Source organism: Biomphalaria glabrata, chromosome 2 (genome assembly GCF_947242115.1).
Source record: "Biomphalaria glabrata chromosome 2, xgBioGlab47.1, whole genome shotgun sequence".
Lineage (NCBI taxonomy): Eukaryota > Metazoa > Mollusca > Gastropoda > Planorbidae > Biomphalaria > Biomphalaria glabrata.
Genome location: NC_074712.1, coordinates 6,391,816 through 6,405,600, shown reverse-complemented (window position 1 = coordinate 6,405,600; position 13,785 = coordinate 6,391,816). Strand labels below are relative to the sequence as shown.

The following is a 13,785-nucleotide window of genomic DNA, read 5'->3' as shown; positions in this document are numbered from 1 at the left end:
GCGTCAACATAGACACGCGTAACACATAATACACTGTTCTATCAGGCCGGTCAGAGTGGTGCTCTTGTTCGCTTTTGTTGGCCTAGAGTTTCCAAATACTTTCTGTCATAATTAAACAATTAATATCATTACATGCGGATATAATAATGTTATCTCTTCTTCTGTATTTACGTAACTACATTCAAATAGATCTATCGGAACAGAGGGAGGACTGGGTGTCAAAATCTGCCCGGGCATTTCTACACAACCTGGCCTATAAATTGTCTATCATATGATGGGCATCTGATTGTAGGTCTGCCTGTCCTCAAAATCATTAGGTCAAGTTTGATAATGTATCGATAACTTAACGCATGCATACAGTGAACTCTATACCTTTATAAGAAATATAGGTCTTATGTTACTTTTTTTGATCCCTTAGGGTGTAAGTCCTAAAAGTATGAAGCCTACTAGAAGCACTGTCTAAAGACGTAAGCTATTACAAACACGACGCTCACTTTCAGGGGAGTAGCTAGGAATTTACCATCGTTTGGGGGCTCTGGGGGGGGGGCTTGACCTCATTGGGGGCTCCAGCATTTTGTATAATATTTAATTTATAATTAAAAAAAAACACTTATTTGGGGGCCCCCCTCGAGTGGGGGCCCAGGGGGATTTTCAAATTCTCTCCCCTCCTCCCACACCCTAGCTACGCCGCTGCTCACTTTTAGAGAATATTACAAAACATTGAACACTTTAGTAGGCCTACGTGTCACAGTGGCATTCATGCGTCCCTTTTGGTGGCCCTACCGGCCCATTTGGTTACTGGCCCACCGGGTATTTGCTCGAATACCCATAGAGTTAGTCCGCCCCTGCGCCTACGTATAAATATTTATGTCACTTGCAGTATCTTAAACGTCCTGGTGTAGAGCTGTCTATTTGATATACGATCACCTTTTTAATAAGTGCGGTGTTGAGTTCCTCACATTGTTCCTATTTCGATAATACATTCAAATATTTGGTCTGAACAAGCCTTCCAGGATGATGAATTTTTAATTGCGTTTCCCGATCTCCTTGATATTAATTGGAAACAATATCAGCATGTTAGAGTCCGTCAAAAAAAAACGGTATATGAGGCTGAAGGCTGGAGTAACTAAACAGAGACATGGAGCCCTAGCAGGCCTTCCTTCGAGGATTCTGTCTAGATCCCCTCTCCCTCCTCAACACAGACACGCACAGACATTAATGAATGTATTAATCAATGTATTCAGGCGAAACTCTTGCTGTTCACTGTTTCTATTAAGCAAGCAATTTATATAAAACAAGTAGTATTCACCCGTCGCTAAATAGCGGGGCCGGACTTAACCGTTGTGACCAAGAAATCATGGAAAGAGAATATCACTGTTTTTTTTCCTCTTATTCTAAAATGTTGATTCCAATTTACTTTTGTCCCGTGATTATGTTCTTACAGATTCACTCATTGTTTGTCTCTCACTTTACACAGCGTAAAATGTAGATTTAGTTTCTCTCTCTCTCTCTTTTCTTCCTTTCTCACTCTCTCTCTCTTTCTTCCTTTCTCTCTCTCTTTTTCTTCCTTCTCTCTCTCTTTTTTTATTTTCTTCATCTCTCTCGCTTTCTTCCCTTCTCTCTATTTTCTTCCTTTTCTCTCTCTTTTTTTTTATTTTCTTCATCTCTCTCTTTTCTTCCTTTCTCTCTTTTCTCTTTCTCTTTTCTTCCTTTCTTTCTTTTCTTCCCTTCTCTCTTTCTCTCTCTTTTCTTCCTTTCTTTCTTTTCTTCCTTTCTCTCTTTTCTCCCTCTCTCTCTCTCTCTCTTCTTCCTTTCTCTCTTTAAATTTCTTTTTCTTCCTTTCTCCCTCTCTCCTTTTTTTTACCTTTCTTTTTTTCTTTATCTACTCTCTCTCTCTCTCTTCTTCTTTCTGTCTCTGTCTCTCTTTTTCTTTCTTTCTCTCTCTCTTTTTCCTCATTTCTATCTTTTTCTTCCTGTCTTTTCTTCCTTTTTCTCTCTCTCTCTCTTTCTCTGTCTCTATTGTGTTCTCAATAAATTTTCTTTCAACCGTCATTCGTGTATAACTTTAGTTGTTCCTTTATTTCTTCGTTTCTTTTCTCTCTCTCTTTCATTCTTCCTACCGCTAACATACCTGATCTGATGAAACGTCCCACTATCCAGAAATTATCCGATAACAAACCTGAAGGCGAAATCTAAGAAATACACTATCTACCTCTTAGAGTTTTAAGTAAGTACTAATCTGTCCTTACCTGGTTCTCCGAACTATTTGGTCGATCTGTCAATCAACCGCGACTGCTCCGGAACCGTTGATTCTAATATTTACTAACTTCGCTTGACTAAATCGAGCACCCCCGTTCCCTCCCCCAGTTCATTACAGATCCCTCACCCCTCCCTCTCAAGTTGTATAGGTCATAATAGGTGTGTATGTTACAGATATATATATATAAATATTAAAAGTGTATTAACAAATGGGACTAGCGTGTCTGGGGGTGGGTAGGGAGAGACCCAGGGCAATAGTATTGCGTATGCTATTCTGTGTGATTTTTTTTTTTTTTGGTTGTATTTAGCCCATTCACAACTCCGTAACTACGGTGTTGGTGATAATAATATACCATTAACTGTTTCCTCCTCGTGGCACGGTTACCATAACTCTCTCTCTCACACACACACACTAAAAATCAAAGCCAACAATGGCTATTCTGAATCGATCGTCCTTTCTCTTTGTTATAGTCTTCTTTAGGAAAAGAAATATATATTAAAAAAAAAGTTAATTAACATCCATTAAAGCTTGGGCTTTGAGTAGAATAAAAAAAAAAAGTTTTTATGATCAAACTTTATCCTTTTTTGTTCTATTTTATTATCGTTGCTAATATTTATAATGATGACACATGTCTTTTATATATTTGTTTACCCACTCTAAAAAGACATTTTGAATGTGAGGGGGAGGGTGAAAATGGAAACTAATGGAAATAAGAGGTGATTCGAACTAGAAAAAAAAAGTAATTAACGCATTCCACTATAGCCCAACTCTCTCTGTCTATGTCTCTCACTGTCTCGTTTCCCCCCCCCTCTCTCTCTCTCTCTCTCTCTCTCTCTCTCTCTCTCTCTCACTCTCTTTCTCTCTTTCCCTCTCTCTCTCTCTCTCACTCTCTTTCTCTCTTTCCCTCTCTCTCTTTCTCTCTCTTTAACTCTCTCTCTAATAATGGAAACGTCTACGCTTGGAAGATTAATGATGAGTTCAATGATTCTCAGGATTACGCAAACCCACCTGTGACCTACATATTTTCCCACACTGATACAGACAAAGCCATGTCCGCTTGGGGTTTATTTCCGTTTTGTTTTGTTTTTTTATGTTTTCTGCGCCTGTCTTTTTCTCTTGCTATGTAAAGTAGACAGACAGACAGACAGACAGAAGCTATTTAACTATTCATGGGATTATAGGCCTTCATTTCGAGTAACATATTAAAGAAAAAGCGGTGCCGGTGCATAAATACAAAAAAAGAAAAGGAAAAAAAAATTCCAAACCCCATTTTATTAATATAAATTACGCTTTTCAGAACTTGCGATTAGTAGGTCAGATGATATAAAGGTCGTCCGCTTCTATGTCCTACCGTTTACGTGGGGGTCATGTGGCCAGCACAACGACCACCGGCAAAACACCTTTATTTTCCCCCAACTACCCATTAGAAATAGATGGACTCAGGGGCGTTTTATAAATCCGGAACTTCAAATCCCTGCCTTCAGGGCGATTTGAATCCGAGACCCCCCGGTTCGTAAGCAAAGTGCTTCACCACTCTGTCACCTCGCCCTTCTTAAATTTAAAAAAATGACACGGAAAATATAGCAATATTATTTTTTAAAATAAAACTTATATTGGGGAAAGAACTGCACAATTGCTTTCATATTTCTTAATACTGGCAGACTTATCTTCGTTCAATATATAAAACAAAATTAATTACCACTAATTAATTAATTAATTGGTTCATTTTTTTACACATATATTGTCTTGACCAATAAATAATTATGCAGAGTTTCAATTTGATCCAAGAATGGGAAGTGAGAGAAATAACGTGTACAAGATTTGTACCAGACAGACAGACATGCAGACAGGCAGAGTCATGTATGTTTTGTAAAAACAAAAATATTCAGAAATCAAAAGGTTTCCCTAAACAAGTGCAATATTTTGAAAACTTGAAGACACTGGCGTCTTACAGCATTAATATTAATGCAATTAGACCTAATAACATTTATAAATCTGAAATACTAATGCACTTAGACCTAATAATATTTATAAATCTGAAATATTAATGCACTAATTTGCACTTAGACCTAATAATATTTATAAATCTGAAATATTAATGCACTTAGACCTAATAACATTTATAAATCTGAAATATTAATGCACTTAGACCTAATAATATTTATAAATCTGAAAGGATGTCAAGTTCGAACAGAAAAAAAAAAGAAAACTTATAATTTAAATCTTATTTCTCTAATTATCTTATATATAACATGCATATTTTGTTAAGAATTTTTAATGTTTGAAATGTCATGGCCGCCTTTAAGGTTAAGACCCTGCTTAGTTTCACACTGGCCTAAATCTGGCCTTGTCTTAAGTTCACTTTCTCATATCGTTATTACATGTACCATTAATGTACTTAGCTAATACAGCGCATGTGACTGAGTGGCTTAGCAACAAGAGCGAGCATTAGGCAAGGCAATAGACAAGCCATAAGAATAGATGCACTGATCAATACGACTCGAAACTAAGTTCATGAGAACTTAGCCCCTTTTTTTTTTTTTCCAGTTACGTCCCCCTTTGTTTGTCCTAGCAACCACTGCCAACATCTTATGTGTTTTGGTCGTTGGCTTTGGATTCATACCAGTACCGGATTTTTTTTTATAAGTGGAGGCCTTTAGTCATTTCGAGCTTCAATAAAGTACTTAATAAATTACAAGCGTGTCATTGGTAAAGAAAGAAACAGAACACTTGTAAATGTAATAACATTTCACTTTTTTTTTTATGATTTATGAAAGGCGCAATTGGTTAAAAAATTATTTCGCAATCGAGAGGCCCGGTTGAGGGTCTTTTAAAGAGTGATGCACAAAGCATATTCATTCTGTAGTAAACATATACTCACATCCGGCCCTGATTCATACAAATCATTCATTAATTTAATATAAGTTACATATAAATGAATAGTTTTTAATTCTTTGTAGAGAAGGCTACACTGTGATAAGAAGATAGTCTTTAGATGAAGATGTAAAAAAAAGATTGTTTTAATTGGATCATGCTATGTATAATTAAATTAAACTAGTTTAATTAAATTTCTCAACTCTTTCCTTCGTAGCATAAAGTATTAATTTAGTTTGCCTAAGTGATCTTTTAATATGGCTTCCCAGACTTTCATTGTGTTCGTCTATATATTTCAAAATCTTTCCCAATCTTTCTATTTTAATTATTTAGCGTTTTTATTTAGCTTCCATTCTATCGCCACTTCATAGTTTTATATCGCTTTCTTTTCTTTTCCTCAATTAAAGTATTTTACTTTTTTTAAAACAATGTAAACAGGATCATGAAAAACCAATGTGTAGATAGAGAGGAGTTTTCTGTGATGAGCTTTTAGCGTCAAAATCCACCATTATAACGTTTTCGGCATCTGAAATAAACCTTACAATGTAGAGCTATGTCTTGTTAATTCTTCAAAGGGTCTATCCCAGGGGGTTCTCAACATGTGGATCGCGACCCCCATCGGGGGTCGACTAACAAATTGTCGGAACTATTTTAACGCAAAACTTGACACATACAAACGTTTTTTTCATTGGAATTTACCATTTTTATTGTTGTTTCAGGATAGATGTTGCAGACAGCTGAATCATAATTAATTTCAAACATTTTAATAGTGACAGCAGAAATAATGTTAACAGTGTAAGTTACTGCCAATTAATGCAAAACGTATCGTTACGCCTGGTCGTGTAGTAAAGCTCTGGACTGTCGTCTGTAAGGTCAAACATCAGCATTAGTAAGACAATTATTTCGTAAGGTAATGATGGATTTTAAGGTGCACCATCAAATATTAAAACAGCAAGCCTATAATATCAACAGTGTACAATTTTTGTAATATGTAAGCCAAAACAAATACGTTTTGAAAAAGGTTGAACAACACAACCATAAATTTGAATTTTAATACGTAAACTTTGTATAGAAATGCAAAACATATTGGAAAATATTGAATTTTGGATGAACTCTTAAAAGTAGCAGGGTAGGAATTAGTAGGACAGCATGGGCCTCGGGTAGTGCTCTGCTCAGAAATGTTGTTAAACGTAGTGCCTCAGAGCTCCTCCATTCAGTTCAAGTGACCCTTCAGATGTCTACCCGCAGCTCTTGGAAACTCTCGTAAGACATACACCACTGTTTCCTCTGCCTGACCCATTAGTTTAAGCAGGAATTGAAAAACTCCAGTATGTTATTTGTAGTATTTATAGCAAAGTCTCTTAAGTCGAATGTATAATGCCGAAAGATCTGTTATATCATTTTGATAACTAGCAACCGAACTTTGTCGACATGGATACCCAGTAGTTTAGAGGAATGGTTATGCATATAAATGTTAGAGATTTAAAGATGAGGTTTTTTTTTCTTTTGCAATCCACTTCCAACGACTACGACAGTATATGGGTGTATACGAGAAATTTAGTTCATTTTTGGGAAAAGTCTAAAATATTGAAAAATATCAGTGATGTCTGCACAGATGGTGCTCCTAGTATGGTAGTATGTTGATCTGGTAAAGAATGAGTCCCCAAAAGTTTTCGGTACTCAGTTTGTGATTCATCGTCGAATATTAATATCGAAGACAATGTTAAGTAAAATAACACAAAGCAATGAAAAGCGTCAGTGCAAGGATCAATTGCAATTTACCTCGCGTCTAAAAAAAAAAATCCAATCCTTCCAAATGAAACATCAGATTGGCAAACAAAATTAGAGGAAAATAATAGTATATGTTTCCAATCTTATCTCTATGAGGAAAATGACATTGAACCTGACAAACGAATAGAATGACAATTTTGTGAAAGAACATTTGCTAAAGCTTACGACCAAATTTCATCCAACTTTCCAAATGCACTTAACGTCCCATATCCACCTGCCAGAACTCCAACGAAAGTCAAAGTTGAAGATGTTTAGGAGACAGAAATAGTTGATTGAACTCATTAATACGGATGCAGCAAAGCGTGTCTCTATAGTTTCACAAATCTGGATCAAGCGTTTGCAGTCATGTCCCAATTTGTCTGTGTCGCTCCTCCTTCTTCTTCCATTGGGATGGAAACATTATTTGCATAACAGCATGTTAATTAAAAAGTCTAATTACTGAAACTCGTCACATGTGTATGAAATGTGAATAATGTGACTAAGAAATAGAAAGGTCAATAAATACATGACATAAAGATATTATTTCATTTTTGTGTGATTTGATGATTAGGAGAGAAATATATTTCAAGAATGTAATTCCGTATTTTTTCATGATTCAACATAAAGCTTTGGCTATGCAAATCATTTTTACATTAGGCCTACAATTCTAATTTTGTAACATTAGCGAAATCACAGTTATTTATACCTATGAACGAAAATAATTTACTGTTGGGGGTCGCGGCATAGTGAGGAATTGTAAAAAGGGTCGCCGAGTAAAAAAAGGTTGAGAACCGCTGGTCTATCCTCTCGTAGACACAAGCTACCTGCAGTCAATGTCTAAGTAACAAAATGTACCAATTATCTTTGTTTTTAATAATAGGCATACGCTGGCAATAATTTCTCACAAATAACTGGTTTACACAGTTTAGAAGCACTACTGACCAACCATTCGACAGAGGAGCTAGCTCGGACACCTATCCAGTATGGGAAATGACCGCATGTCAAAGTCGATTTTTTATTGGCGAGCTTAAAGGAGGACGAGGCGAGGTGGCTGAGTGGTTAAGCGCTTGGCTTTCGAACCTGGGGCCCTGGGTTCGAATCTCGATGAAGGCTGGGATTTTGAATTTAGAGATTTTTAGGGTGCCCCTAGGTCCACTTAGCTCTTATGGGTACCTGACTTTCGTTAGGCAAAGTAAAAGCGGTTGGTCGTTGTGCTGGACACATGAAACCCTGCTCGTTAACCGTTGGCCAAAGAAACAGATGGCCTAAATATCATCTGCACTTTAGATCTTAAGGTCTGAAAGGGGGTATAATTTTTAAAGGACAATGTAAACGAGTTGTCTCCCTTCAACAGAAGCGCTATAAGGATAAGACACCATTTTGCCCTCATTGGCATAGAGGAAGGCAGCTTGCAGCGGATGGTCTCTAATGGAGACAGCTGGAGACTTCTCACAAAGGTTGTGGGACACACACTTGAGACCCTCAAGAAGGGGTCTGGACGAAGACATAGGCGGATGACAAAAAGAAAATTTAAATAGGTATTTGGCGGACAACGGCTTCGTCTACATTAGATGCGTCAAAATATGCAGGTCGAAAATGGATTAGCGTGGTACTGTGTGATACTGCACTCATCCTTAATCTTCGGAATCGAAGACAAAGCATTATAATACTTGATGACCTAACATTTTATCCTGCTTATATATATATATATATATATATATATATATATATATATATATATATATATATATATATATATATATATAAATGGTTGTTCATACTTTAACCTAAATTCGATTCTAAAAATTGTTAACGGTTTAGGTTTTTTTCGGGATCCCATAATTACTTCACTACGTCGATTACGGTGGTTCTTAAATTTTGAAATAATTGGGTTCAATAAAGAAAAAAGTGAAAGCTTAGCAATCTTAAAGGAGTCGTGGTGGTTGAGGGGTAAAGCGCTTGGCAACCGAACATAGGAATCTCAGGTTCGAATCCCAGTGAAGACTGGGATTTTAAATTTCGGGATTTTTAAGGCCTCCCCGAGTTCACCCAGTTGTAATAGGTACCTGACAATAGTTGGGGAAAAGTAATGGCGGTTGGACGTTGTGTTGGTCACATGACATCCTCGTTAACCGTGGGCCACAGATACCGATGCCCTTTCATCATCTATTCTGCCCCCTAGATAGTTAGTTCTGGTAGGGGAACTTTACTTACCAATGTAAAAGATTCGCATGAAAGAAAAAAATTAGCGAGATCAGAGCTACACATATCTACAGCGTTTCGTGAATTTATGCATGAACACTTCGAAGAACTGATACCAAGAATTGACAAGTTCAACACAGTTATGGCGCTTGCTTCTAAATTTAACTTCTTATCTCGATTTCCAAGAAGTCCATTGGCTTTTTTTTTTTCCTCTCCGTAAACGCCTCCACAGTCCCGCCTCTTTCTCATCCTCCCCCATCGTCAAGCACCCACTTTCCATTCTTACAACTTCTTCCACTGTTCCAACCTAGATCTACTTTCAAGAACAATAAATGGAGGGAAAAAAACATATATCTAGTTTCAATATCAATTATTGGGAAAAAAAAAACCTAGGTCTAGTTTCCTTACAAGGCCAAAGTATATCAATCTTCTCATCGACCTATTTTATAAGCTTCAAATGAATACTAAATACATACGTGTATTCGACTCCTTAGGCGGTTACCAGTATGGCCTATACATAAGGCGTATTTTATTTGAGATATGGGGCCCTTTATAAATCTAGATGCTTTATGCTAAAATTTTATTACAGATTTAATTACATTACTGATCCAAACTAATTGATACAATTACACTTCGTATGAGCTAATGCATGAACTTCATAAGGCGTATTTTATTTGAGATATGGGGCCCTTTATAAATCTAGATGTTTTATGCTAAAATTTTATCACAGATTTAATTACATTACTGATCCAAACTAATTGATACAATTACACTTCGTGTGAGCTTTTTTGTTATAAAAGAAAATATTTAAAAAAATGTTTTTCTTGTTCCATGTTAGAAGAGCTACAAAAGCAGAAGGGAAAGAGACAAACAAGAAATATTGACCTAGTTTTCATTGATTTAAAATTGTCATTGATGTAATATTATCTCTTATTCATTTTATATATTTAAAAAAAAAATTTATTTGGGTAGATTTGTAGAAGCATTTTTTTTTAGAACTCGTGCACACTGATCAAATTGCAATAAATTCATATCTCAACTTGTTAAGATATTTCGTATAAATAAAACCAGGTCTGATTGAAAGAAAGAATACGTATACCTTAAAAGTTCAGCTGTACTTTAATTGAGGACTACATTTGTTGTATTGGAGGCCAACAGGAGTCTCACATCGCAAGAGCCTAAGATCAAGCTGGTATAGTTCAAAACATATAATTTTCAGTCTCCATGCTCAAGTAAATGTGTTTATAGCATTACAGTAAAATGAACTTTAAAATAGTGCATGAAGGCAGGTAATAACACGTTTGAGATCAAAGCATATACAGTCACGTTAGTTGTGTGTGTGTGTGTGGGGGGGGGGGGGGAGAGATATGAAGCATTCCAAGCTAAAGCCATGTTGCAGAATACAATTTTTTTTTTTTCGGTCAAAAGTCTTTAACCACTCCTTTCCAGTTTTTGACTTGACTAGAGTCTCTTTCAGTGACAGACATGTCCATTCTTTGATCCTGTATTTTCAGTCTGCAATATTTCCTTTCCCTGGTACTGTTCCCCGCAGGAGGGTCTTTGCTAGTCCTTTGGACCTCGTGGTATGGCGGGTCAACCAAGGGTAAAGCATTCTCGGAATATGGGGAAGGGTCCATAACAATATTCTAAATTTCTCTTAAACATATCAGCAAATTCAAGAACTGGAGACTATAGTATATAGTAGGCGATGGTTGTTATATTTATATATTTAATAAAGTAACTTACTAGGAGTGGTTCATATAGCCTACGTCAGTGTTTCCCCCAAATGTGTTTCTTGGAAATCTACCGTTGCGCGAGGCCTGGGTTTTATGTACCACGAACTACTGGAATAAATACTAGTAGGCCACAACGTGAATTAATCTCTCTAAAAAAAAAAATAAGCAAAGTGTTTAGCTAACTACTAAGAATGTGCAAAGTGTCCCGTTATGGAAAACATTTAGAGAAACCCTGGCCTATGAAATAGGAAAATGTATAATTTTGTTAGTAGGCCTCGCGTTTCTAGGAAGACAAGAGGCTTTGTCTTTATTAGAAATAATAGAATGTAGGTCACAGCTGATTCTTTGATACTGCACTCTTCCTAAGTCTTAGGACAGGATCAACTTCCTTATTATTATATTATTATTAATAATTTTTTATTATTATTTTATTTTTATTATTTTATTATTATTGTTGTAATTGTTGTTTAGTAAAAGAGCGAAACCATGTCAAGAGCACTTAAAAGTTTTACATACTCCTCTATTTCTTTGTTTATCTTTGTACTAATGGTACTTTACATAAGATAGCTCTTAAATAAAACATTAAGGGCAGGGGGGGGACACTTAAAAAGGGCATTAGCCAACCTTTGATGGTCGGTATGCTGCACCTTCGGTCAAACAACGACCTCACTGGCCTCCCTTAACCCCTAAATCTCTCACATGTGGCTCCTAGCGCCATGCCCTGGAAAACCACTTCACATAGCGCACCAAGAGGTGAAAGGCCCTCTCGACTTAGGTCACCGTCCAGAGCGGAAGAGTCCCAAGACGAACTGTAACGCCAACATGTTTAGGACGAAGGCGAACCATATATTTGGAGCAGGGCCGGATTTAAGGTTAGGGCCAAAGCCCCAGGGACTTCAAAAGAAAAGGGCCTCCACAAAAGAGATAGAATCAGAAACTTTAACGTTTAGTTTTTTTTCTGACATTTTTTTCGCATTTTTACAACTGGCAAAAAAATAATCTTGAAAAGAAGTGTACGCTTGTAGCATGCTCGGAATAAGTAAATGCACAGCTCCGGACTTACGGCAGTGCGTCTAACAAGGGCCTCACCTTCTACAAACTCAAAAAAATATACACCTTTTTTTAAAACTAAAATATGCATATGAAATATTTTAATTTTTTATAAAGGAAACTGAGGTAGCGATCCAGGAACCGAAATTATTGTAAAATATAACATGCTTTTAGATATAATTGATTATTAAGCTTTCAAAAAGTTGAATGGGGCCTTCACAAAAATGCTGCTCCCAGCTATGATTTGCAGGTACTGGGCTGCGGTCGTTGCAGGCATGATGAGGGGGCTGCGCCACAAGTATTATTCCCAGCCTCGTTACACCATTTGAAATCACCATGGTTATCCTATCTTATCTTATATAATACAGACGTTACTTCAAAAAAGAAGATGATTACGTCCTACGCGTCATGCATTTAGTCATGCATATTAACCAATGACTTAAATTCAGCCAAGTCACTGGTTGGTGCCCAAAAGGCTTACCAGATTAAGTAATAAAGTTGAAGGTAAAGGAAATTAACCATAATGTAAGGTCAAGGCGTTTATGAAAACACAACCTACAATAAAAACGAGAGTTCAAATAGCCAACAAATCTAAATTACTCAGATCTAAATATACTTCTTCAATGTGGTACAGCATGTTTGTTTTTTTTCCTGAACTCAACTGGTATCGGGTTCCAAACCTTTGGTTTATGAACTCTAAAGGTCTGTAAACTGTAATTTTTAGGGGGAAAATATGGGACGTTATAGATCCACTGATGACAAACTGGGCTAGTACAGTATTAGTAACGATTTATGCAGGCTTAGGAAGTCCCAATTTTGACCCAGATGCCCTTTGACATTGACCTTCCTCACCGACAGACGACCATTGAGTCAGACATTTTTTCTTTGCTCTCAGTGGTGATCGGATTAGGTAAATTAAGTAGTCTGACACATTTTATACCTGTTCTAATTGGAAGTTTTAAAAAAAAATACATTTTCATCCAGACAAAAAAAATAATGAAAAATAGGTGGAAATAACAAATTATCAAACTATCTTGCATGATCTTAATCAAATTCTTACCAAATACATGTTGAGTGCAGCTTCTCTAATTTCTCCATAATTGCCTTTGATCGAGACCAATCGACTTACAATTCAATAATTGGTCTACCGAAAAGGTTCAGTTAGTCTATTAGATACAGTAAACTCCGGTTAATCGAAACAGTCGGTTATTAGGACCAGAACAATGGCATGTCATCCTTGTACCATTAAAACACTGAGGTAGCATATCCTTTAATTTTTGTTTAATTTTTATTAGATAAATGTAGTTCACTATCTTCTTTCTTTCCTTGGATGTTTTGACATGACGTGTAGGCTGATGTTTTATAAGTTCCGTCTTAAGAAGATTAAAACGTCCAAGGTCAAATATTGAACGGGACGTCAGTGGATGTTGGCGGGAAGACTTTTTATCCAGGGTATGCAGCGACGAGCCTTTTATTCAATGCTTTATGGCAGAATGTAGTCTAGGGTACAAGGTCCTGACGATATTGGCTGCCTGGTCATATTGTATGTGCTCTGGACTGTCGCTATCCCCCCCCCCTTCCGAGACGACAGAGAAACAGAACACTGCTGAAATCTTTAAACCTGGAAGACAATAGAAAAAAAAATACTTTTTTTCTCGGGCCTATGCGCTAATTACCAGTGATTAATACACTATTTGGTTACATTTGTTTATAGAATCATGTTTTGTCTATGCCAATGGAGAAACTATTTACAAACTATTTACAAGACAGGCAAATAGTCTGACATACAGGCAGACAGAGTGAGTTGATATAAGCTTTGTGAATAGTGTCTATAACAGTACCGTTGCAAGTGTTAACTATTGAAAACATAAGTCTTGTTAGTTTTACAAGAGG

General features: G+C 36.5%; 1 protein-coding gene across 5 annotated transcripts in view; it reads right to left on the bottom strand.

Annotated features, from left to right (window-relative positions):
• The window catches only part of LOC106057872 (uncharacterized), a 28,572-nt gene extending 18,256 nt beyond the window's left edge, over positions 1–10,316 (bottom strand). The window contains exon 1 of one of the 5 annotated variants that reach the window (XM_056018881.1): positions 10,206–10,316. The gene's annotated coding sequence lies outside the window, so the exon portion shown is untranslated. The other 4 variants (XM_056018880.1, XM_056018879.1, XM_056018882.1 and 1 more) reach the window with 4 other exon arrangements.
• Between the last annotated feature and the right edge of the window lie 3,469 nt (positions 10,317–13,785).